Consider the following 27,677-nt stretch of genomic DNA (forward strand, 5'->3'; position numbering starts at 1 on the left):
GAGATTAATATAATACAATATTTTGTATCGTTATTCATGGAATCATGAAAAAAAATTGTTTCTTACTATAAACAGATGCCTACCGATGGTAGATCATTTTATAAGTACAGAAAATATAAAGGATAAATAACAATCAACCATAATCCCACTACTCAAAGGTGTAGTTAATATTGTACATGTTTTATTATACTTACTAAAAATGAATTTTCCATGGTGGGACAACATTTTATACTGTTGCAAATTCCTTTAGCTGTTATGAAATCAGAAATATTTTCCTGTGTCATTTGAAATATTTTCCAAATATATTTTTTTTTTAATTTATTTTTGGGACAGAGAGAGACAGAGCATGAACGGGGGAGGGGCAGAGAGAGAGGGAGACACAGAATCTGAAACAGGCTCCAGGCTCTGAGCCATCAGCCCAGAGCCTGACGCGGGGCTCGAACTCACGGACCGCAAGATCGTGACCTGGCTGAAGTCGACGCTTAACCGACTGCGCCACCCAGGCGCCCCCCAAATATTTTTTAATGACAGCATAATAGTCTATCATATGGTTCCTCCCTAATTTCCTTAGCTACTCCACTAATGTTGGACCTAAAGGCTACTTGTGATTTGTCAGAAATTATTGTAAATAATATAATGTTCTTACACATACATTTGTGTGTCATTCATAATGTAAATTCCTAGCAGCAGGCAAATTGATCTATCAAAACATATGGATATTTTCAAGGCATTTGATATATCTTGTCAAAAACTCTCAGAAAGTTTTGACCAGTTCATTCTCTCAACAAACTAGAGAAGGCATTTCTCGCTGCCTCTCCCTCAACCCTAGGTAGTTATTGTCTACCAGGTTGACAAATCTTTAAAAAAAAAATTCAGATCTTACTATTGCCTTCATTTTTATTACTTCCATTGCTAATGGGGGTGAAATGTCAACATTTTAAAATAGCCATTTATAGGAGGAGGCTATGCATATTGGGGGGCAGTGCATATAGGGGAACTCTGTACCTTCTTCTTAATTTTGCTTTGAACCTAAATCTACTCTAAAAAATCTGTAAATATGAAAAAAGACAAAAATAAAATAAAATGGCCATTTACAAATTGGCTTCTTTTAAACATTGTTTATTCATATTTTTGGGATATTAGTTTTTTATAGAAATGTTACAGTTTTCCTGCTTAAGTTTTTTATGTAAAACTATTAGTTTTTCTTGATATTTTCACAACTATATTTTAGCTTATTGTTTACTCATTAATTTTATTAATAATTTTACATACATATAGATTTTGCTGTTTATGTAGTCAATTCACTATTTTATTTTCTGATTTCTTCAGCTGATTTTAACCTTTTCTAGCACAGACATTTCTATTTATAAATCATATAAATCTTTAGCTACCATTCCTTCTAGTATATTTATGTTTTGATGGACTCATATTTAATAGTTTTATCCAGTTGAATTTATTTTTACATGTCATGAGAAATAAAGGTCTAACTTGATTTTTTTCTCCCAAGAGTTAAGCAGTTGGGTAAGCATCATTTATAATAATATAGCATTATAATATTCTGCATTGTATTGCATTTCAAGACAGGATTGTTAAAAGGAAGTCAGGGTAATGTTTCTGATGAAATAAAACCTTATAATGTAATTTGGAACATGAGTGAAGGGTATGGCATTCTAGGAGGCAGGGGCAAGTTGAGGCCAAGTATGAGACAGATCTTGGAAGCAGGAAGAATCTCATTTCTGGAAGCATCTTCCAGGCAGGTTCAGGTGCGAATAGAAAAAGCAGGAATGTATTTCTAGAACCCCTCAACCCTACGAGTATTCACACATAAAAGGATTATTTGAGAGATGCCTAGGTATGATGTGGCCACTTCCATTCCTATGGTGGTCTGTAAATACAATGAGATGGGGGAAAAAAAGCAGATGGGAAAGATATAATTTTAATTTGCATTACTTCATACCCAAACCTCAATCCTAATCTTATGTTAAACAATGACTCCTTTCTCCATAACTTGCTAAATATAGAAAAATCTATAGGAATGCTGCATAAACTGAACGGAGATTTGTCTGCAAAAATCTGGGCTGCCATCATTAACGTGTGCAATTCCATATTTATTCAAAAGTTGAGGTGACTTAACAGCAGGGAAGGAATCACTAATGAGGCCATTCCCTTCACCACGGAAGAGGACCAAGAGTTTCAGTACATATGACGGTGGTCTGCCTTCACTTAACAGATCTGGATTTTGTTGGGAAACTTGAGTACAACAGTTAACATCACTAAACAAGGACCTCTGTGGTTTGGTAGGCCAAGATAAGCTAACATACCCATGCATAGTACTAGGAAATTTGCCTGTAAGCCCATAATAATAATATCAGCATTGTCATTTTGCAGAGCTGAGTGCATCAGCAAAAGAGAGAGAGGGAGGGAGGGAACGAGAGAGAGAAAGAGAGAGAAGAGAAGAGGAGAAGAGAGGAGAGGAGAGGAGAGGAGAGGAGAGGAGAGGAGAGGAGAGGAGAGGAGAGGAGAGAAGAGAAGAGAAGAGAAGAGAAGAGAAAGAAGAGAAGAGAAGAGAAGAGAAGAGAAGAGAAGAGAAGAGAAGAGAAGAGAAGAGAAGAGAAGAGAAGAGAAGAGAAATTTTTGCAGCTGCATGCATAAGAATGCACACGCACACGTTTGGCTCAGCCTTACTGATGAGATCTTGACTTGGAAATGAAACAATTTTGTAATCCATACAATTTAAAAAACAGACCAAAAAACATCACTAAATAAGTAGTTGTCACAGAAACATAACAAATCCTTAAGTTACCCAGACACAGCCTATATGCAAGCTATCCAGATTTTTCTCTAAAAAAGATAGAATGTTCAAGCAGGATGGAATTCAAAACATATTGTAGTGCAACTCCCTTGTCTTACATTTTGAGATTTTCAGCTTGACTTTACAGTGTTTTTTATTATTTACTAATTGTCTACCGTTTCTTAGCTTTCTTTCCCAGACAGGTTACAAATTCACTGAATGGAGAGGCTGCATCATCTTCGTTGTGTGGCCCATCACCCTAAGTGCCTAATGAGTGAAAGACACTTGGTAAATATTGAAGACGGTCCTGGTGCTTCACCCACACCTTTCAGTACAGTCCCAGATAAGAAAATATTGCAAGCACATTTATTCCATGATGTTTAACAGCCTTTAAGGATGAAAATGACAAGCTTTAACCATAGTTAATATACAATCGTGGGAAAAGTAGCTGGCATCTGTCAAAAAAAAAAGAAAAAATGAGTTGACTACCTTATTATTCAGGACTCATGATCCAATTTGTGGATTATCCAGACGCCTGGCTTTCCTCTCCTTTGTAAAGGGGCAGTGAGCGCAGAGGAACGCAGACTTTTCAGTATGAGTGGTCTGGTCAGAAGCAGGGTTAACCATCTTCATGAACTACTGGAAGCTCCCAGAAGCCTCTTCTCCTGTGTGTAGTAAATGACTGATCCTGGGGTTGTGGGGAGGGGTAGTTATTTTATATACCATATTTAAAAGTCTTTACTCATGTTTTATTTCTAGCAATTAGAAATGGATATTTGGGGGGTGCCTGGGTGGCTCAGTCAGTTAAGTGTCCTACTCTTGATTTCAGCTAGATCATGATCTCATGGTTCATGGGTTTGAGCGCTGTGCTGACAACGTGGAAACTGCTTGGGATTCTCTCTCTCCCTCTCCCTCTGCCCGTCCCCTGCCTGCACTTGATCTTTCTCTCTGTCTCTCCCAAAATAAGTAAATAAACTTAAAACAATGGAAATGCGATTTAATGGTAATTTAAAGAACTATGAGTTGGTCACTTTTTAAGAATATAGCTTTATTGGGGTGCCTGAGTGGCTCAATCAGTTAAGTGTCCGACTCTTGGTTTCAGCTCAGGTCATGATCTCATAGTTGGTGAGTTCAAGTCCCGCACTGGGCTCTGTGCTGACAGCACAGAGCCTGGTTGGGATTCTGTCTCCCTCTTTCTCTGCCCCTCCCTGCTGGCTCTCTAGCTCTCTCTCTCAAAAATAAATAAACATTTTAAAAAATAAAATAAAATATAGCTTTATCAATATAAAATTTAAAAAATCTCGTTTTAGAGCATTACTATCACCTCAGAAACTTTCTTCATGCCCACTTACAGTTACTCACAGCTCTTATCCCCCAACCCTAGGCAACCACTGATCTGTTTTCGTTTCTATAAATTCGCCTTTTGTAAACACTTCATGTAAATGGGATCAGACATACAGTATTCATTCTTCTGCATCTGGCCTCCATCACTTAGAATAATGTTTTCAAGTTTCATCCTTGTGGTAACACAAATCAGTAGTTCTTTCATTTTAATTGTTGAATATTATTCCATTCTATGGATTTATTGTGAAAGTTCTTTATATATTCTGGATACAAGTCTTTTATAGGTACATGAGTTGTAAATATTTTCTTGCAGTCTAGTGGCTTATATTTTCACTTTCTAAATGGTGTCTTTTGAAGCACAGAAGTTTTTTATTTGGTAAGGTCCAATTTAACAGTTTTTTTTTAAATATCATGCTTTTGATGTCCACTGTTTTTATATTGTGTCAAAATAAGGAATTTAACATAAATATAACATCCAGTATCATATGTATAATATGTAATTTTATGCGAATGTAATGTTTGATGTTATATTAAATATATGTTATGAGGAAAATTAGTACCAAAGCTTTCTCTGCTATCCCTCCTAACTTACTTTGTATTTTGAATGGAAACAGTAGTACTCTGCTATAAATTAGTATTAAGGTTTTTCACAGCCATGATGAAAGAAATCCACTATGTATCACCTAGTACTGAAGACCCAGTCTGACACCTGGACCACAGTACGAATACAAGCACACTTCCTGAACCAAGGTTGATTTAATTGTATTAGCTGAGCAAACAAAACTACACAGACACTCTTTTGTCTGCCTTGTTGATTTCCTTCCTGTACTGTGCTTCCTGTGTGTGTTTTTGTCATTTTCCTTCATTTTTTCCCCCTGCCTCTTCTGGAGTTGTCACTGTGTGAATAGGAGACACTCAAATCCCCAGACAACCGGATTCCCACAGGGTTGCTGGATTTGTTGTTTCTTCATTGTGCTGACAGGAGCTATATGCTCACCTTTTGTTGAGCAGTAAATACATGTTGGAAGCAAAATACAATTAATGCAATGCTTTATGCTTCTGAGGCAGCTTTCTCATTAGTCCCTAGCATATTGAACAAAGAAGTTATGTTCTAGAAATAAGAGAAGCGTGGTGTTGACAATACGAGCAGAGTCATGTGGCAAGGGGGAAAGTAAAAAACAAAAAACATCAAAACCAAGAATTCTGAATACCAAATTCAAAAGCCTGTAAAGGAGGCATCTGGAAGGATTTACTCCTACTTTTGAATCAATCATCAGTAGGCAGCAAGGGCTGACAAACGGTAGCTGGGGTGTATATGAAAGAGCAATAAGGAAAGGAAGCAGAGTCAGAGTCTAGAAAGACTAAGAACTGAAGCAGAGGGTCCAGAGCCAACAGAGAGGGGAAGGCGAGGGTATATGGAAACAGCATATAATTAATCATGCTATGTGCTGGCGAGGTGAGGTGATTTGTGCGGCACGGTGGAAGTGTTGACCGTGAAATGGAGTAGGGGTGCATCCTCTGAGATGAAGCAATAACAAAATGAAAGGGTGTGGCTATAGATAAATTTGATCTTTGGGTAGAGTATAAAATTGAAAGAGATCATGCTGGATGGAATGAATTTTACTTGATGAAGTAGAAGGTCACCTGAAGAGTTCACATAGGGATATTAGAATGGTTAAGTTTTGAAATTATTATTAATTATGAATAATGATTATTTTAGCGAGGGAGATGAAGACTAGAGAGAATCAAGGATAAGTTAAAAGCTAATGAGGGAGCACAACTAGGGTAAGCTACAGAATGAGAAAGCTATGTGGTTTTCTCCAGCCACACATGACGGCTAGCATTTAGGAACAAGGAGCAAATAGATTGACATAGGTTGGACACACATTTCCCAAGAGGAGGAGGCCAATACAAGGCTACAGGGGAATATCCAGGTGGGAGGTATAGTTTGGATGATTAACCACATCTACCAGGAAGGATATGAGAGGAAGGGAAGATAGAAGGTCTTGGTACCAACTGCTTCCAAACTTATCTGTTCACAGCATCACCTCAGTTAGGATCTCTTAAAAACTTCAAAGCTCAAGCTACATTTCTGGTAAATTAAATCACAGTCTGAGGGCCTGGAACGCAGACACAAACCTCCATTACTTTTTGAAGCTCCCCAGGTAATTCTAATATGGGAATTCTAATTTGGGAATCATTGGGCACATCCATTAGCAGAGCATTCTCAAAATGTGGCCCCCAAACCAGCACATCAGCATCACCTGGGAACATGTTAGAAATGCAGGTTTGCATTGATCCCCTCCCCCCAGACCTACTGAGTCAGAAATTCTGGGATTGGGGTCCAGCAGTCTGTCTTAACAAGTCCTTCAGGTGATTCTCATGTTTGTTAAAGTTTGACAACCACTGAATAAGGAAGAAAAGGAATGTTGTCCTGGTAATCCCTCAAAGAGCGAGTGTAGTGAGAGAGCTAGAAGGACTGGTATCCTTTACTGTCAAGCATTTCCAGTCTGTAACTAACTCAGCGTTGAGGCTCAAAAAGGTGAAGAAACTAAACACTAGTGTGTTGGATAATCATCCACATATATGTTTAAATATCCCAGAATTACGTCAGGATTTGGGAATGATGAAAAAACTCATATCTAGATTTTCGGTGTTTATGGGAAATAGAAAATGGTAGCATCAAGAGGCATAAACTTTGGCAGAATTTGCACATCGTGTAAAAGCAGCACCAGGAAGCTGGATGAATCCTGACTCCAAGCCCTGCTTCCAGACATGCAGGAAAAACAGGAGCCTCCACTAGAGATGGAAGCAAAAGACCATGCACCTTTGGGAGAAGGTAGGCTTCAATTTATGGTGGTGGAGCAATATTGTAAGGAAAAAATGTGGAAGCATTTTTTATGGAATAGTGGCTGCAGAGGGCATAGTGGGAAGGGTTAAAAGTTTGGAGACAGGGGTTGAAAGTGGGAGGGGCAGGCTATGGAAGCATAAGCTACAGAATACAAAAGAACAATGCTGGATAGATGTTTGGGTATGGAAGGATGGGGGATGAGGGCAGGTTCCATCTGCCTTTGGGACAGTGGCCATGGATTATCAGTATGACAGGCCTTGCTAAAAATGACTAGCTTCCTCAACATGAGTTATTTGGTGCCTTTGTGGCTGATGGTCCCAAACAGTCCTGTCGCCAACCCCCAGGGAGCTGAGTCAGCATGTGGCAAAAGCCACAGTCTTGGGACAGGCCACTTCATGACTGGTGGAGCACTGCAGACATGGGGAAGACACCTTAAGATGGATAGGTAGTGGACGGACTGGGTCTTCAATTAGCTCTTTCAGCTGGTGACTTTCCTGCTTGCCAGAGCTCTGGGCCTTCTACCATCAAGGATGTGCCTGCCTGAAAATGGTCCCAGGGCCCCATTGTTATCATAAAGGAAAACAGAATCAGAAGACCTTGAACACTTTTAGATATTGCTTCTCCTGGCTCTGATAAGGGAGACAGGAGGAGAAAGGGAGGAAGGAATAAATCAAGGAGATGGTAACAAAAGCAGAAGAAAACAGATCCTTTTTGCTGGGCTCAGTAGTTTGTCTTATGATTTCTCTCTGACTCATGGCACACTGAGAATTCTGGAATGAATTAAGTGTTCTTATGGCCACAAGATGTAGCTTAGTGTACAGACCAGTAACAATTGCTTGGGCTGGTCCAAGGCTAAGTTGTGAGGCTGGTTTCTGATTGTACTCCATTTGGGAGTCTTTTTCCCTTCTCTGGAAATCCTTCTCCTTGGGTTTTCCTCACCCTATAGTCCTGTGCTCGCCCTTCAGGAACATCCCTGTGGCTCAGGGTTAGGCACAGCACAGAGGGTTATCCTCTCCCTTCCACCTAATGTTTTGACATACAGTCATTACAGACACTCCCTGAAGGCTTTTAGCCACCGTCACGCTCCCCAAATGCTCCTATTATAATTCTTGGGAAAGTCGAGGTCCACAATGGTGAGACTTTCAATTGCTTGGACTTGGGAATAACATCCACAATATTTAACAACTGATAAGGCAAAGACATCTGTCAGCTAGAACAGACCCCACCTCAGCAGAGCAGCCAGGTACATCTTGCCCACCCAGGCTCTCAGTCCTCCAGGGGTCTCGTGCTTGCTCCCTCCCACCTCATCTGTCCACTCCCGTGGGTATATCCTGGACTTGTCATTGCTGTCAACAATGAACCCTTCTCTATCTCACTCACCATCTCCTGACCTTTCAGCTTATCTCCCTTACTCTAAACTTCTTTAACTCGAACAGCTCTTTGACATACCTACGAGCTCTTGATCCTACCACCTTTTCTCTCTCTCTCCATCCCCCATTCCCCCTTTATCCAGTTTAGATTCCATAGCTCATCATCATTATCATTTGAGCTCGTCTCACTCACCTATCCAGTGTACTCATGTGGCAGCCTTCCTCCTGGTTAAATCCAGTTCATCAGACACAACAGACTCAGGTTTGCATAGCCATTTCCTACCACCTTAAAAACAAAAACTGTATCTTGATCCCACATCACCCTCTGGTCACTGACCCATTCTTCCACCCCCTTTTATAGTAAACCCCTGGAAAGAATTGTCAGTCTTCACCGTCTCCAATCTCCTTCCTCTTATCCTCTGTCGAACTCACTCCTACCAGGATTTTGCCTCCACCATTCCCACAACGCTGTTCTCCTCAGGACTCCACTGAGGTCTTCACTGCAAAATGCAGTGGACGATTCTCAGTGTTCATCTTATTTGATGGATAGGTAGCATTTCATAGCTGATCATTCTCTTCTTGAAGCACTTTTTTTTTTTAATACCAGTATTCCACACTTGCCTGGTTTTTCCCTCCTCTATTATTAGCCATTCTTTCTCAGAGTCCTTTAATGGTTTGCTCCCATTGTAGTGATTTGTAAACAGTGAGGCACTTCAGCTGCTCAGTCTTTGGACCTCCTCTCTTCTCTATCTACATCACTCCCTTACTGAGCTCCTGTCTTCTCATGGTCTTCTCATTGCCATCGTTGCCTTGATTTCCCAATTTTGTATTTCTAGCAAAGACCTCTCACCTGAACTCCACGCTCACATGCCAGCTGCCTATTGGACATCTGTACTTGATGGAAAGCTGGCATCTCATGTTTGACAGGTTCAAAATGGAACTCCTCCTTACCTTTAAATGGCTCCTCCTACAGTTCTCCCAGCTCAGTAAATAGCAGGTCTACTCTTCCAGTTACTCAAGCCAAAAATCATAGAGTCATCCATACGTCTTCTTTTTACTCTCAGATCCTACATCTAATCCACCATCAAACTTTAATATATATCCAGAAGTTAACCACTTTTCATCACTCCAGTTACTGCTACTATAGTCCAAGCTGCCGATGCTTCTTACCTGAATTATAACAGTAGCTTTTTTTTTTAATGTTCATTTATTTATTTTGAGAAAGAGAGTGCACTGGGGAGGGGCAGAGAGAGAGAGGAAGTTGGAGAATCTGAAGCTGACAGCACAGAGCCTGATGTGGAGCTTGATCCCATGAACTATGAGATCATGACCTGAGCCAAAGTCGAGTTGGACACTTAACTGACTGAGCCATCCATGCACCCCTGCAGTAGCTTCTTTTTTTTTTTTTCAACGTTTTTTATTTATTTTTGGGACAGAGAGAGACAGAGCATGAATGGGGGAGGGGCAGAGAGAGAGGGAGACACAGAATTGGAAACAGGCTCCAGGCTCTGAGCCATCAGCCCAGAGCCCGCGGGGCTCAAACTCACGGACCGCGAGATGGTGACCTGGCTGAAGTCGACGCTCAACCGACTGCACCACCCAGGTGCCCCTGCAGTAGCTTCTTAATTGGTCTTCCTGTGTTCATGATTGCTCCTCCTCTAGTCAATAAATACAGAAGCCAAAGTGATTTTTTCAAACATGAGATGCAAAACTTCTCTAAAAACCTTTTCCAAAGTACCCATTTCACTGAAGGCAAAAGCTAAATCCTTAAAATAGCTGACGAGGCCCTACAACACTGTTTCTCTCCCCCTATTCTTCTCTGACCTGTGTCCTACTACTTTCTCCTTATTCATACCATACAGTGGCCTCCTTGTGAGTCCTCAGATGTACCAAGCATGTTCTGCCCTCTAGGCCAGAAACACTTGCTCTTCCTTTGGCCTGGAATGCTCATCCTCCAGACATCTTCTACTTTGCTAGTTCCCCAAATCCAAAAATTATTTAGCACCAATAGATTTAATGTCATATTCCCAGGGATCGCTTTACTTAATATTTCAACTTACCCCCTCACCCTCACTTCTGGCACTTCTTTTCCCTCTTTTTATTTTAAATTTTTTAAATGTTTATTTTTGAGAGAGAGAGAGAGAGAGAGAGAGAGAGAGAGAGAGAGAGAGAGACAAAGTGTGAGTAGGGGAGGTGCAGAGACAGGGAGACACAGAGTCCAAAGCAGGCTCCAGGCTCTGAGCTGTCAGCACAGAGCCTGACATGGGGCTTCAATTCATGGACCGGGAGATCCAGGCACCCCTCCCTCTCTGTTTAAAAAAAATTTTTCCCTTGGGGCGCCTGGGTGGCTCAGTTGGTTAAGTGTCTGACTTCGGCTCAGGTCATGATCTCACGGTCCGTGAGTTCGAGCCCTGTGTCGGGCTCTGTGCTGACAGCTCAGAGCCTGGAGCCTGTTTTGGATTCTGTGTCTCCCTCTCTCTCTGCCCCTCCCCTGTTCATGCTCTGTCTCTCTCTGTCTCAAAAATAAATAAACGTTAAAAAAAATTTTTTTTTAATTTTTTTTCCCAACACATGTATTTATTCATGTAATTTTTCATTGTGGTTTTGATTTGCATTTCCTTCATGATTAGTGGTGTTGAGCACTTTTTCATGTACCTGTTGGTATTTGAATATCTTCCTTGGAAAATTCTATTTGGGTTTCTTTGTCTGTTTTTTAACTGGCTTGTTTTGTTTTGTTTGCTATTGAGTTGTATGAGTTCTTTATAGATCTTGGACATTAGCCCCTTATCAGATATATGATTTGAAAATGTCTTCTCCCTTTTTATAAGTTGTCTTTTCACTTTGTTGACGGTTTCTTTTGCTGTGCAGAAGACTTTTAGTTTGATGCAGTCCCATTTGTTTAATTTTATTTTTGTTGCTTGTGCTTTAGGTCTCATATCCAAAAAAAAAATCATTGCCAAGATCCATGTCAAGGAGCTTACCTGTTTTCTTCTAGTTTTCTTCTGGTTTCTTATAGTTTCAGATCTTAAATTTAAATCTTCAATATATTTTGAATTAATTTTTATGAGTGATATAATATAGGGGTCTAGTTTCATTCTTTTACATGTAAATATCTCATTTTTCCAGTACCATTTATTGAAGAGACTGTCTTTTCTCCACTGAGTATACTTGGCTTTCTTGTCAAATATTAGTTGACTGTATAGCATGGGCTTATTTCTGGGCTCATCATTCTGTTCCATTGGTCTATGTATCTGTTTTTATGCCAGTACCATACTGTTTTGATTAGCATGGCTTTGTAATATAGCTTGAAATCAGGAAGTATGATGCCTCCAATTTTGTTCTTCTTTCTCAGGAATGTGTTGGCTATTTGAAGTCTTTTGTGGTTCCATAAGAATTTTAGGATTGTTTTTACAAAAAGTTATTTATATCTTTACTGAAGTCTCATGAGGAGATACTAAAGTGGAATGTATTACACAACATGTGGCATAATTCCTAAAAGACTCTCTTCACTGTTGAAAGCATTATTTTCCAAATTAAAAACACAAATTCTTATACACATTGCATGTATGTCAGAGTTTTATTTTAACTCATTAAAATGATAAAGCAGTTCAAGGATGATAAGAGAATATAATGTAAATGTAGTTAGTGAAAACAAAAATGAATGAATGCAGGAGTAAGATTGTTAGATACAAAACTGATTTATTTCTTATGGGGCAAAAACCATTATCTTTGGAGTTCTCTTTTCCACTTTCAGAAGTAATTTATATCTCTACAGGGCAAAAATTATTTTCTTTTTTTTCTTTTTTAAAATGTTTATTTTTGAGAGAGAGACAGAGAGACAAAGAGAGACAGAGATCAAGCAGGGGAAGGCAGAGAGAGAAAGGGAGACACAGAATCCAAAGCAGGCTCCAGGCTCTAAGCTGTCAGCACAGAACCCGACACGGGGTCTCGAACCCACAAACCGTGAGATCATGACTTGAGCCGAAGTCAGACACTTAACTGAGCCACCCAGGCGCCCCCCCCAAATTATTTTCTATAGGTGTCTTAGTCAATTCAGGCTGTCATAACAAAACATCATATAGAATGGGTGACCTAAACAACAGAAATGTATTCTCTCACAGTTCTAGAAGCTGAGAAGTCCAACATCAGGGTGCCAGCATGGTCACTTTCTTGTGAGATCTCTCTTCCTGGCTTGAAGACGGCCCTTATCTCCCTGTATCCTCAGATGGCAGAGAGAAAGAGAAGGCAAACTGTCTGGGACCTCTTCTTTTTTGTTGTTTGTTTTGTTTTGTTTTGTTTTATTTTGGGCTTTGTCCCCCAGTATCTCTTCTTATAAGGGCCCTAACTGTATGATGAGGCACATCCTCATGACTTATCTAACTATAATAACCCCCTAAATGTTTCATCTCCAAATATCATCATACTGGGGCTTAAGGATTCAACATACAAATTGAGGGAGGGCAGGGGAAGGCACAGTTCAATCCATAGCAAAAGGCAAGAAACATTTGCATTAGCAGTCTTCTGCAAAGTTTAAAGACGGTCCTTACAAAATTGTAAAATGGTCTAATGAATAATTGGCAATTAGTCAGGCAACTTTATATCCTTCTGAATTCAGATGGCCCTTATGGAGGGCTTATTAGCCAAGGCCTTAGCACAAAAACGAAGTCATTTTGCCTTGCAGAGTTTTGAAAATTGTTCTTAACATCATTTATTTCTTTCTCTATAAACCCACTCATGACTCAGAATTATGAGGTCTGAAGCTTGTACAGTTGGGGGACGGGTACTTTGTTTGAAGAAGAATATAACATGAGCACATAAATACAGTCCTTGGGTTCTAGAACTGAAAGGGAGTCTGTGCTAGAGAGAACTTCCTGGAAAACCCATCTCCAACCCTCTTTGTAGCAATTTCCACACCTCCCCCTAAATCTTCTCTTCTAAACATTCCATGAAAATCTCCATCTTTCACTGATTCTTCTTCCCCATTCAAAACTCGTGTGTGCGTGTGTCTATTTTTTACTGTGGTAAATATGTGTAACATAAAATTCACCATTCTAACCATGTTTAAGTGTACGATTCTTTGGCATTAGGTACATTCAGTGTCCTACAAGTATCACCACTATCCATTTCCAGAACTTTTCATCATCACAAAGAGAAATCCTACATCCATGACAATAATCCCCACCCACCCCTGCCCTTGGTTCCTGATATGTACTTTTCTACTTTCTGCCTCTCTGAGTGTGCCTCATCTAGATACCTCATGTAAGTAGAATCATACAGTATTTGTATGTATTTGTCTGGCTTATTTTATTTAGCCTAATATTGCCTTCCCATTCAAAACTCTTCTCCAGCTCTTCTTGGTCCATGAGCTTCTTCTCATGTCTCCTAAAATAAATCCTTGTAACATCTCCAAGCAACTTCTAGTTCTTGCTACCCATTATCTCTATAGCAAGAGGCAAAAAGCGCCCTTCTTCGAACAGGAGAGGAATACGATAAGATTGTGAATATGAAGCTAGTAATATGTGCCCCCTCAATACTTACTCTTTAGGAAAAAATCTAATACTTCTTTTTTTTTTTTTTCAACGTTTATTTTGGGGACAGAGAGAGACAGAGCATGAACGGGGGAGGGGCAGAGAGAGAGGGAGACACAGAATCGGAAACAGGCTCCAGGCTCCGAGCCATCAGCCCAGAGCCTGATGCGGGGCTCGAACTCACGGACCGCGAGATCGTGACCTGGCTGAAGTAGGACGCTTAACCGACTGCACCACCCAGGCGCCCCTCCAATACTTCTTTAAAAAAAAATTGTTTTAATGTTTACTTTTGAAAGACAGAGAGACAGAGCACGAGCAGGGAGAGGCAGAGAGAGAGGGAGACACAGAATCCGAAGCAGGCTCCAGACTCCCAGCTGTCAGCACAGAGCCCGATGCAGGGCTCAAACTCACGAACTGTGAGATCATGACCTGAGATGAAGTCGCACGCTTAGCCGACTGAGCCACCCAGGCGCCCCAAAAATCCAATACTTCTTAACACTAAGGTGGAAATGGGTAATAAAGCCTAATGTGTAGGCTTCTTCAGAAATTTTTTAAATAATCAGGAAGCCTCAAATCAAAGGAATGAAAACCACTCTTTGTGGAATTTCAGGGAAAGGGTGTGTGATATTTGAGGGTTATAAAGAATGGCAATGCTGGTTTTTAGAAAAGCCACCGGGAACACACATTCTACAGAATGTCACTCAACTGTCCCCATAACTGGCTCATCGCAGCGTCATTCCTGTGTGCCCCCGGCCGGGATGATGAATGAAATTCCCATCTCATCAGAACTGCCACCACTTCTTGCCTTTTTTCCCCTCTTTTGACAATAATACAGGTGGCTGTACGGATGGTGCGGGATACACTGTGCTTTCATAGCTTACCGTAGCCGGCTTGAGATTCCCTCGACATAAACATCAGAATGCCCTTAAGCCACTCTCATTGTGCAATACAGCTGAGTTAGAAACGTGGTCCTGCTCTCTGAACAATTCCTGGAAGAGACAAAAAAAAAAAAAAAAAGGCAAATATATTTGCAGAATGTTGACTTCATTCAGAATGTGCGTTAAATAAATAATGCACTAAGGGTTTTGGAGACGGTAACTAAGACAGACGCAAATGCATATTTTTCTCCAGATAACAAAATCTTCCAAAGATGCCTGGTGCTCAGCACGGAGGATGTGCACAGCGGTGTAGAGGCTCCGGCCCTGTGATGGTCTCCATTCTGGGCTCGCCTGGCCCCAGCTTCCCTGCTGAGGTAAGAGCCGCATGGAAGCTAGGCCTTCCCTGGTGACTGAGAACAGAGCTTGTCAACCAGCTGGGAGACAAGAGTCCAGTGCTGGGGAAAGGTGGCAGATGAAAGGCTGGCAAGGCGCTAATGTTATTCCCTCCAGAGGGTAGCAAGTCAGAAGAAAGGCTCTCCTGCCTTTTGCAACAGGCTTTGTGCTCATGCGCCCTGTGGATGCCAGTGCCTCTGGGTGGTGTGTAAAGAAAAACACACGCTATTCAACACTGAGGTTGCTAATGCCGCTTTAATTTTCTGGGAGATTCCCTTTTACGGGGGAGAAGGAAAGCATAAGGGACATCACTTAAGTGGATTCTGGGAACACAACTAGGGCTGTAATGAATGCAAAGTTACTGGGTACATGGCCTGAAGTACTCATTAATACGAATGCAAATGTTCTGGAAATAGATTTTCTCTTCCATTCCCTTTAGGGCATTCCATTTATTTCTGCTGTGTCCAAAGAGACCCATTTTCCTGAATGCTCTGAGTTAGAGCTCTTTATTAGATGCCTGCTTTAAAGATACCCTAAATGCCCACCCAGCTAATGTATAAACAGGTAAGGGCAGATGCCCCGCAGAAAAGAGCAGGGGACCCTGAGGCTCAGCAGCGTCTTCAACAGAGCAATGCAGTGCAAATGAACAGAAGGCGAACTCTGTAGAAATAGGCTTAATCGCTGGAATTATGACCAAGACTCGGTTTTTTTTAATGCCCTCTGAGGAACAAGCAAAAGAGGAAACAAAAGAAAGCTTCGGGGCTAATCTGATGTTTATAAAGAGCCTGGAGCTGAGACTCAGTAATTACCCTGTGAAGCAGGAAGGAACGCTGAGCTAATCATATCAGATAAGAGACATAAAGCACCAGAAAATGGGAAGTGAAGAGGGAGAGTAGGCATCCAGGTTTCCTATTCTTTCCACATCAAACCTACCTTCTTATCCCAGGTCTTTTATTTTGAAGAGGAAAAATTACTTTATACTCAGACCTCCAGGTTTCCTATCTCTCTTTACCTGTAATATATCAGAGGTCCAAGGCTATATAGGTGAATAAGATGGGGCTTTTCACAGTGTGCTCCCTGGTTGCCTGTCTTCCCGGTAGCTCCAGGATATCACCCACCATTGGTGTGAGGTAGGCTGCCCCAGGGCCTATCAACCTCTAACCTGTCCCTTCCCATGTTCCATGCTCCTTTACAAACACTTCAACCGATGAACCTAAAGAAAAACATATTAAGGCAAACTTATCAGATCATCCTTTCCTGCCCTTAACCTACAACTTCCCCTGAAGGAAAGACCTAAATTTATGAGGCTCCCAAAGTCTCTTCCTTGCAGAATTGGGAATGAATGTAAACATTTAACCAAATAGAAAATCTTAGCTAAAATACTGTAATTTTGTTTCCTACCATTTGGTAAATATTGGCCTTGCCGCTAATCATCAGATCTCTTGCTGACAGGTGCTGAAAAGGGAGCTCCGATGTCCAAGCTTGAATGTTTCAGGATGAGATGCTGTGCAGGTAGATTGCTACAGGTGGGTTTGGTGGGTAAGTAGAGGCAGTGTGGTGTGGCAGGGCAAGCATCGGACGCTGGGCTGGTCTCAGCGCTGTCACGAATTCATTCACTGAGGGACCTTGAACCCTTCATACCTCTGTTTGCTTTTATACAAAATGGAAAAATATATTTTATGGTGGCATTCTGAGAGTCCAGTGAGACCATGTGTATGAAAATGTTTTTAGAATTATAAAAAGCCAAGGGCTTCTGGCTGGTTCAGTCAGTGGAGCATGAGACACTTGATCTCAAAGTTGGGAGTTCAAGCCCCACGTTGGGTGTAGGGATAACTTAAAAAAAAAAAAAATCAAATCTCAAAAAAAAAAAAAAAAGAATTCTAAAAAAAGCATACAAATATGTGTTTTTATAGTTAGTTCTATATATCACCTCCCTCATGGGTATTCCCTCCCTCCCCACAATTCTAGCACACACCCAGTAGTCATCTACCATTCACTTTTTGGATAACCTGACCAAAATATATCACATCTAACCTACTCTCCTTCTCATGGTCCATGTTCCTCTACATGCTCTTAAATAGATGCACGGGGGGGGGGGGGGGGTGGAATTATAAGGCACATTTATAGGATTATCCACTCTTGCCCCTAAGCTCCAACTTCCCATTAAAGAAGGGACTCAAGGCCAGCCTATGATAGAAGCTTGTTTTTATAAATGCAGTAAAATATTTTTTAGCATTGTATTTAAAGAATCTTAACATGGATGCAATAAAACATGCATTAATTGTAAAACCTGTTTTCAAAGAAAATACCTCATTTTAGATTGTTTCACATGCCTAGACTTGAGAGAAAGGAAAAAAGTTGGATGAGATTAAGAGTTAAAATTGATTGAACATCACTATGAGCAAAGCACTCTGCTAAGTATTGTCAGATCTAAAGTTAAAAGCATGATTCATTCAAATATAAAGGGAGCACATGTCAGGGGCACCTGGGTGGCTCAGATGGTTAAGTGTCCACTTCGGCTCAGGTCATGATCTTGCAGTTTGTGAGTGCTAGCCACGTGTCAGGCTCTGTGCTGACCGCTCAGAGCCTGGAGCCTGTTTCGGATTCTGTGTCTCCCTCTCTCTCTGCCCCTCCTCAGCTCGTGCTCTCTCTCTCAAAAATAAACATTAAAATAGGGAGCATGTGTCAAAGATTTCTTAACTCATGAATGAGGGAACAGACAAGATAGTTCAAAAAGAATTAGGCAGATGGAAGTATTTATAGGGGCTGAGCAAGAAAGAGGAGCACATGGATAAAATTTGTAATTTAGGTACGGACCTGGTTCATGTCCTAGAGGGCAGTAACAGGGTAATCTTGGGATTATCTTTTCGACCCTGAAAGCAGTTTCATGTCTTCTGGACAAAATCAATTTGCATTTCTCTTGGACAAGAATCATTTGCATTGCTAGCACTTTTCTACAAGTTAACTTTTACACTTACAGAATTCCAAAATCTCCTTATGGTGAGATTGAGTAAATAGCAACTCAAACAAAAGTACCCACCTAGAGAATCAGATAATTCACCAAACAGGTCTACACACAACCCTGGCTTAACACTGAAAAAGACTTGCACGTTTCCAAATTTTTAGATAATTTTATTTTTAAATTTTTATATTTTTATTTTTTAATGTTTATTTATTTTTGAGATAAAGAGACAGAGTGTGAGTGGGAGAGGGGCAGAGATACAGAGACACAAAATTGGAAGCAGGTTCCAGGCTCTGAGTTGTCAGCACAGAGCTGGATGCGGGGCTCGAACCCACAAAGATCCCACAAACCATGGGATCATGACCTGAGCCGAAGTCGGACACCCAACTGACTGAGCCACCCAGGCACCCCTGGATACTTTTATTTTTAACAGCACTTATGCATAGTGTATGGAAGCATTTAATATTTATCATTTTGTGCGACCTACACAATTCTGAAAAGTGGTTATTATTAATTCCATTTACACGGATGAGGAAACTGAAAATCAAGGAGACAAAGAAATTTGTTCGAATTCACTGGAACAAATGATTACCCAGACCTGTTAAATTATGAAATCCTTGCTTTTCTTGCTACAGTGTATATATCACCCCCCCCAAAATGTTTTAATTGTCTTTATTGAGATACAGCATACATATGGCACAGTGCAGATATCTTAAGTACACATTTTAATGGCTTTTTACATATAAGGATGTATGTATATGTGTGTGTCTTTTGTCAAACACATATTACCATGACCCAGATCAAGATGTTAAACACTTGTAGCGCCCCAGAGGTTCTCATGCCTCTTTCTACTCAATCCACCATCACCACTAACCCCAGGTCACCTTTTTTTTTTTTTTCTACATCAATCACCATAAATTAGTTTGGCCTGATTTTCATAAAATGGGTCATACATACAGTAACTGCTGTTTTGTGTCTGGTATCTTTTGCTCATAATTATGCCTGTGGCATACACCCATGTCGTTGCATGCGGTAGTATTCTTTCTAAAAAACTGTTTACGAAGTTCATTGCATGAATATACCCAAACTTATCTATTCTCTTGTTGAGGGACCCTTGAGTTGTTTCCAATTTTTGGCTCTAAGGCATAAAGCTATTAAGAATATTTTTGTATATCTTTTCTGTGAGCATGAGCATATATTTTTGTTGGCTGTATACTCCGGAGGGGAGTTGTTGGGTGGTACGTTTATATATTTTTGGTTTTAGTAAGTACTGCCAAATATTTTCCAAAGTGGTTGCACCAGTTCGCGTTCCTACTAGCATAGCAGTGTATGAAGATTCCAGTAAGTTCACATCCTTAACAACACTTGAATCGTTACTCTTTATTTTTAACTATTTTGTGATATGAATAAGTATTCCTCTGCATTTAAATTTGGTCCCTGTTATAAAAGGAAGAAATAATATGACAGTTCTATAAAGCATTAGGTCTGAGAAAGTGATATCAAATAATATCAGCTCTGTCTGGAGTGCGTGGATGGATCCCAGTGCTTCCAATTTGGGGGCTACTTTAATAGGTGAGTGTAACATACCGAAATAAAACTATGTCTTTTTGATACATGCCCTCTGTTCATTTAGGGTGCCATGATTTTGATGGCATTTACCGATCAAATCTATTTGATAAAAATGCTCAGGGGCACCTGGGTGGCTTAGTCAATTACATGTCCGACTTCAGCTCAGGTCTTGATCTTGAGGCTCGTGAGTTTGAGCCCCACCGCTTTCTATTGTCAGTGCACAGCCATTGTTGGATCCTCTGTCTCCCTCTCTCTCTCTGTCCCTCCCCCATTTGCGCACTCTCTCTCTCAAAAATATTTTTTAAAAAATGCTTAGTAATATTAGAAAGCTTCTTTAAATTTAGCACTGTATAAAAAGACTAAGTTAGGAACCTAATTACTACTATGTAAAGGACCATGCACATTTGGATAAATCTAACCATAAATATAAACAAGCTACAATTAATATAGAGAGATCTAACTTCATAATGGGTCCCTGTACCAAGGAGATAGTAAACACGTGGTGCTCGATATATGTTTATGAATGATATTGATTGTACACCTCTTCTTTCTTTATCTGTTCTGAGTGGGGCTTTACCTTTTTTGTTGTTGTTGTTGTTGTGTTTTGTGTGCTGGTCCACATTAGATCATTACCTAAATTGAGGCAGACTCACTAATTTACAGAAAATTTGCAGTCTCCACAGATACCCTGGATGTACATCTTAAACAGTCTACAACTATTTCTAAATCTGTAGTTATTTTTATTCCTACTCCACAAATTAATATAATTTAGGACCCTAGGGAAGACTGCTTTCCTTCAATGGCCAGACTTTGAATTCACTATCTTTTCTTTTTACGACAATGAGTGAATCTTTGATACACTGCTATGATTCGGGGCAGGAAAAAAAAAACAAAAAAAACCAAAAAAAAACCAACAAGCTGCCTGGCTTTAAATCCTATTTCTATTACTTAACCATGTGACCTGTGGTAAGTAATTTAACCTCTGTACACTTCAGTTTCCTCATCTGTAAAATAAGAATAATCACTCCAACCTAGGAGGGTTGAGAACTAAATGAGCTATTATTTGTAAAGCATGTAGAACACTATCTGATACACAGCAACAATATACAGGCATTTGTTTAGTAAAATAAATCTGAAATCTTACCTCAAAGTGTCTTCTACTCAATCACTCAAAAAACTTCTCTTTGGATTCCTGTATGCTTTCTTCAAATACCCCCTCTGGAGCCATACGTCCCCCCATGCCAGCTTATGCACAATCCTCTCAAAGAAGAACAAGATACTCAGTGATAGTGACCCCCCAAACACACAACAATGTGCACGGATCTCCTATGCAGTAAGGTGAGTAAAAGGAGCCTGATAGAAGAGGCTACATATTGTAGGATTCCATTTACTTGACATTCTGGAAAAGGCAAAACCATTGGGATCAAAGCAGATCAGTGGTTGTCAGGGACCAGAGTCAGGGGAGGAGTTAACTGCAGAGGGGCACGAGGGAATTCAGGGGTAGGAGTGTCGATGTGATGCAGTCGTCCTATATCTCGACTATGGTGGTGATTAATCAACTATATTCATATCTTAAAAGATACACAACTATACTTTTAAGAGGGCAAATTGTGCTATGTGCAAATTACACCTGAATTTATAAATAGAAAAAAGAATAAGAGGTACCACAAAGTCTTTTACCAAAAAAGAAGTCATTCAGTTACACGTAAGCAGTCCTAGAATATGTGCAGCACCATGTCTAACTGCAGACACGGCCAGTTCCAGAAGTTCTAGGAACAGATCTCCAATAGTCCTGAACCTTTGGCCAGTTGCAGGATGATCTCAGTGAATCGGTCTTTCTTTGCTTAATTGTCTTGCAGGAAGCACTTGAAATGTGTGGTAGTTGTTTTGCAACAATTACTGACATCTGGCAACTAGGGATCTGTTAAGGACTCAACGAGATGTAAACGTAGCTGTAAGAATGGGCAAGGTGAGTTTCTCATGTCTGGCGAAAGGCTTACTCCACCTGGTTGGCTTCACCAGTAGCTCTCTGTCATTATCAGAGCCTGGGAACGGAAGCCTGTACCCGGGTCTGAGAGCCTCTCACCTTGTCTCCTGCTTTGCCTGACTCTAGAACGTTATCCCTTGTCATTTTAGCATTACGAAACTTCTTGTTCCTGTACTGTTTCCGCTGGCATCTTTCCATCGATTGCATCCCTTGTGACACCTATGAAATGTTCCACACGAGAGCTAACTTCCACAGAAAATCAGAAGTAGCTTCTAGAACCTGTGAGGCTGCCCGGCCCCACCCCCCTCCCCGGGCAGAGTCTCCACTCTCCACTCTGGATGCGGCCCGAGCTACCCTGTACCCCAGCTCCCCAGGGACTTCTCCCCTCTGTGATGCCCCTCTCTGGCCCTCCCCCTTTCATTCGTCTCCAACTCTCCTAAAACCCTCTGCATCTTCAGCTTTGCTCCTCAGCCTAGGTGGTCACTTACTCCACTGCTGCAGCATCTTTCCCGGAGACAGCTGAAGACAGGCTCTGGGTCCACTGAACAATGATGAGAGAAGAAAGGTACGTTTGCCCTTCAGCCCCCAGGCCTAGCATCCAGGAGAAGAGTCTGACTTTTCACACCACTCCAAGGGTGTGACCCCAACGCATGTAGCTAGAAGAGAGATCCCCTTCCTTCCATGTAAGTTTCATAAACAAGTCCCTGAAGCCTCTCCTACCTTGTAGTATTCGGAGCCCTGATACTGGGTTCAGTCACATGCACGTGTGATGCCAAACACATATTACCTCCCACCATAGCAAACACAGATTAATTGGAGCCCTCGCATGTCTGATCATTTTTTCTAAAAGTAGAGGTCGCGGACTGACGCTGAGAAGTGGCCGGAAATGTCTAATAGGAGACCAGTTTAGTAAGAAGATAGGTAGTTCTATAGAGGTCCTCCACTGGTAGGCAAATCAGCCAAACACTATAACAACTGAGATTTGTGGGGCACCTGGGTGGCTCAGTCAGTCAAGCGTCCGACTTTGGCTCAGGTCACGATCTCGCGGTTGGTGAGTTCGAGCACCATGTCGGGCTCTGTGCTGACAGCTCAGAGCCTGGAGCCTGCTTCTGATTCTGTGTCTCCCTCTCTCTCTGCCCCTCCCCCACTCACACTCTGTCTCTCTCTTTCTGAAAAATAAATAAGCATTAAAAATTAAAAAAAAAAAAAATAGGGGCACCTGGGTGGCTCAGTCGGTTAAACATCCGACTTCAGCTCAGGTCATGGTCTCACAGTCTGTGAGTTCAAGCCCCTCATCAGGCTCTGTGCTGACAGCTCAGAGCCTGGAGCCTGCTTCAGATTCTGTGTCTCCCTCTCTCTCTCTGCCCCTCCCCTGCTCATGCTCTGTCTCAAAAATAAATAAAAACATTAAACAAGTATTTAAAAAAAAAAAAAACACCTGAGATTTGACTTGGGGGAAGCTCAAGCTCAATATGACTTGGGGGAAGCTCAAGAGAATAGGAGGGAAGAGCAAGGACTGTGCCACAGGAGGCAAAATTTTAATTTTAAGTTGTGGTTCTTAACTGCCACTGCATGAATCAGCTGCAACAGGCCTCTCTCCAGACTGACTGAATCACAATCTGTGGCAGTGGCCCCAGGAATCTGCACTTGAGAATATCTCCCCAGGCGGTTCTGACATTTGCCCAAGTCTGGGAACCCCATGTTTAGAGGCTCCACCAGGAAAGAGCCCCTCTGTTCTCTATCTATAAAGTGCTCACAATGACTCTGTAAGGAAGGTACTAATATCCCCCTTTTGCAGATGAGAACACTGAGGCACAGAGAGGTCACACAGCTAGTAGGCAGTGGAGCTTGCTTTTGAACCCAGGTAATCTGACCTCAGACCCCATGATAATATTTCAACAGAATTATTAAGAGGACATAAAACAAGCAAAATATGAAATATATGCTAACATATTTAAGAAAGATGTTTAACATGAGTTCACTCTTCCCCCATTACACCCAGAAAGTCCCATCGAGGGAAACATACTAATCTCTGAACATTCTGCCTAAGGACGTTTTTACTCCACTGTGTGTTATTTTCCCATTGTGCAAAAGACCTCCTTTTTTTTTGTCTAACCTAGATGGACACCATGATGTCATGCTTATTTGCCCTTTCCTGACCTAAACAGTAATGAAATTTACGTCCTTGAAAAACCCTCCTATTCAGAGCCAGGACACTAAAAGCTTATTCAGATACGAGACAAGTGTCCTGATATTATCTGGTCTAGACATAGGGACTCATGAAAGAAGGTACAATTAGAATCTTTCAGTCTGGAGTTGATGTCTTCAAATAAATTTTCTGAAAATCTGATCTTAATATGTGTTATTTTTTATAAAGAAAGTGAGAGAGCAAACATCTTTCCCAGGTCTTCGCCAGGGCAGTTAATTGTGTTTCTTCTTTCTACATCCTCTCGACCTGCCAAAGTCGGTAAGTGAACCTGTGACTGGCAGGCAGGGTTTCTCGCGTCAGCCACAGGGCTCTGCACGCCTAAACAAAAGTGGTGAAAAGCCACTTACTTTCCCAGCACATGAGTGGTGTTTCCTGAGGTCCCACCAGAGTGGTCATGGATCCGTTCGGGGTCCAAAATTAATTTATTAAGATGGCAGTTTGGCCTGTTTTGCCAGACAGAGGGCCCACGTGTGACCCTTTTTCACAGAACACGGTTATTGTCAGAACCAAAGACCGACAGAAAGTTCTTTTCCTCTGGAGAACCCTGTTACCATTGGTATCGCTAAAGTAATGGACTTAGATGCTGTGGCAAAAGACCCACCCGTGTTAGAAAGCAGGAGACCAACAACACGATCAAGTTATAAGTAGCTGAACTCCTTCAGGTGCTTCCAATCCACACTATTCCTACCGGAAATCATAGGGAAGGTCTTCAGGACAAAGAGAGCGAAGAGATGTTTTTATATTAATGCAAATCAATAATTGTTGAATGGATAGATGAAGGCACAAGCATTCACTGTGGTTGTTTTGCTCCCGAGGCTACTCCTTGCCTCCTCTTTCCCATTCTTCTCTGTCATCTCTTCCCAGACATTACCAGTTCGTGCTGTGAAAATCACTCAACAATTTTGTGGGTCTGCTCTGCTCTCATCTTCCACCCTATCCCATTTCAAAGCCTACCCCACATCATCATGCAATGGTTTTTCCAAAATGCAAGCCTAGTTATGTATCTAAGTTGTGTACCTAAAATCTTCTGTGGTTCTCATCCACACTGGCTGAAACATCATGGAAGGTACTTCCCAAAAGGTGGATCCCAGTCCACCTTTACAATCCATGGAGCACCCCCTCGATAAAGCCCAGCCATTTGTTCCCACTATGCCAAACTATTCATGGTTCACAGAATAAGCCATGTTCTGTCCCACCCTCTTTCTGAACAGTTACCTAGCTTGCAAACCCCCCTTCCTATCACTGAGCACTGAGGCACCATCTCAATTGCTGACTGTTCTGAAGGCTGTCCTGGCAACCCAGACAAAATAAATCTATCCCGTCCCTATGCTTCCTCTCCTCAGTTTCCCCCATCTGTGCTCCTAAGGGGTGTACATGGCTGTCCCAGCTACTTAGCCAGTTTGATCGAAGAAGCTCAACTTGTTGAGATAAAAACATGGACCCATTTTATCTTTCCCATGGCTGCTAACCCACTTGGTTCCTTTGTTTGACTCTCCTTTCCCTCTGGGCAGCAGGCTCCCTTAACAATAGTTCATTCTATCCCAGAACTCTTCAGTCATTTCTGTTTATTAAGACAATCTGGTCCTGTTAACCATCTCATATTTGGTACAAACCCCTCTCCATCTCCCCAGGGCAGACAGGGCAAGGCTGGACTGGGGGCACATCTGCTTTCTGACATGGTCCCCTTCTTAAAGGATCAGAGTGAGTAGGAGGTTCCCTACTCAGGGAACCTCAGAGGGAGCAGAGGTTTCCCTTTGTCACTTTTTTCTTTATCTTCAGTGGTAAGGAGGCTGTTGGCAACTCTTTTGTTTCTCCCAGCTCATTGGTTGGTGGGGGACAGGGGCTAGGAGTAGTCTTATAAAGAGTCACTGTGGTCAGAATGGAAGCCCCCAAATCTGCACTGATGGGAACTCAGTCCCAAAAAGTTGCCTAAGCATTGGTGTTTACTTCCCAGGAGAATCCACAGCAACTCCAGCTGACCTTTACCCCCAACCGCCCCCTTCCTCCCCCCCCCATCCCCCCCCCCCCCCCGGGCCCAATGGAGGCATGGCTCACATCCCTCTTTGCTCCTTGCCACAAATTTTGTTGAAAAAATTGAGAGGTCTTGTGGAGTTTATTGTTAGAGAATTTCATCTAGACCTATAAAAGCACCAATAAAACCTCGACAAGGAAAATATGTGCTCATCTGCTCAGGTTCAAAATAAATATTCTGAAAGACACCCAATTTATTGAGGATTCTTTTTAAAATTTTTAAAATTTTCTCTTGGCTTTCTTAAGAATTTATCTATTAGCTAAATTTTAGGGTATCATGTGGAGGCAATCACTTGTGTAAATTTTGTAATTTTAAATCATAAATAAAAATTTATCTTTAAATTATAATTAGATTTGAAAGAAATCTGCCCCAGCATTTCTCAAAGTATGCTCTGAAGTACTGGGGATGTTCTGTGAAGATATCACTCGGTGATCAGATTCATCTGGGAAACAGCATATTGTCTAGAGCCCCCTCCTGGAGAGTCACCATAGGTATTGGAATATCAAAATCGCTGAGAAGTTACGCAGTAAATAAACCTGCTTAACATTCTTGAACCTAAGATTTTACAAAATCATTTGAGCTCTGAATTTCCTGCCCCAACTTTTTACCTCGTGTAACACTTATTGACCCAGTTTGGAACTTGCTGGCTCTTGCAATGAGGCAGCGTTGGATGCCAGAAAGAATATTAAGAAATGGCAGTTACAGGCCCTGGCTTTGTCTGCTTTGTACCCTGGAGTACCCCCAGGCACAGAAATTTATCTCTTGGTGTCACTTCTCTAGCATCTATAATACTAGATTATAGTATAGTGGGAGGCTTTCGTTCAATGCAGACCTAACCTTCCCCAAGATAGACATTCAAATAAATTACCTTGTGATTCAACAGCCAAAAATTAATAGTAAAGCACCAGTAGCTGCCTATATATGTGTTTTTCAACCAACCTATGGAAATTCTGCCTGATTAGGTTTTTGAAACCTTTATGTGAAACATTAGTCAAAAGGCAGAAAGATTTTTCTGGAAAAGGAACAACAGATTAATTTTAAGCCATTTGGTTCTAAGATATGATGGAACGTCAAAGAGGTAAGTTATCAACAATTTTAGTTTTTGCATACATAGAGTAATACAAAATATACATCTTTTTACATGCCAATCCTCTTTATAGACATTACTAAACACAGTTAACACACAGTCTATGAAAATCATAGAAATCTGGATTAATCAATATTCAGCATATGGTTTCATCAGGGTGTTACAAATCAATTTTTAAAAAAATAGATAAATAGCTGCATTTAATTCTCCAAAGTTATTGGAAAGAAATAAAAATTCATTGTTGGGTAAGTATTAAATTGGAACACTTGGAATCTTAATTCTAAAATTATAGAAGTAATTCTAAACAAAGTCCATGAGACTTATTTTTTTGTTTTGTTTTGTTTTGTTTTGTTTTCAATTCAACTTAATTCTTCCACTCCAGTTAAATATTTCAGATTTCCTCTCTGTGGGACTCAGGCTGATTACTGAAGGGTTCCTGGCACCTGAGAATGGCATCTGTCTTCCTGTCACCATGCCAACTTCACTACAAAGGAGGGATTTCCCCTTTTTTCCCAGTCTTCCCTCCAGTGAAGGAGGGACACACTCCTGTCTCGGGGGAGGGGGGAGGGGGAAGAGCACGATTTCTAATCATAGTTGGTTCCTTTCCTCCGCCTTTGTGTGAGAAAAAGCCTTGAAATGAAACGCTTTGTCTTTTTAAATATGATTTTTGTGTTCT

At 41.1% G+C, this 27,677-nt stretch overlaps 1 long non-coding RNA gene across 3 annotated transcripts; it reads left to right on the forward strand.

Moving 5' to 3' along the window:
* Nucleotides 1–2,562: 2,562 nt before the first annotated feature.
* On the forward strand, nucleotides 2,563–27,665 carry LOC109500840. 3 transcript variants are annotated; one of them, XR_006599590.1, is made up of 6 exons: nucleotides 2,563–3,079; nucleotides 15,016–15,136; nucleotides 16,608–16,681; nucleotides 20,932–21,024; nucleotides 21,546–21,655; nucleotides 21,823–22,760. It is a non-coding gene; the product is annotated as an uncharacterized LOC109500840 (long non-coding RNA). The 3 variants fall into 3 exon arrangements; XR_006599591.1 differs by lacking the exon at nucleotides 2,563–3,079 and adding an exon at nucleotides 27,384–27,665 and having other exon boundaries at nucleotides 14,414–15,136; nucleotides 21,823–22,238; XR_002158620.3 differs by lacking the exon at nucleotides 2,563–3,079 and having other exon boundaries at nucleotides 14,410–15,136.
* The last annotated feature ends 12 nt before the right edge of the window (nucleotides 27,666–27,677 follow it).

This window comes from Felis catus, chromosome B3 (genome assembly GCF_018350175.1).
Source record: "Felis catus isolate Fca126 chromosome B3, F.catus_Fca126_mat1.0, whole genome shotgun sequence".
In the NCBI taxonomy this organism is placed as follows: domain Eukaryota; kingdom Metazoa; phylum Chordata; class Mammalia; order Carnivora; family Felidae; genus Felis; species Felis catus.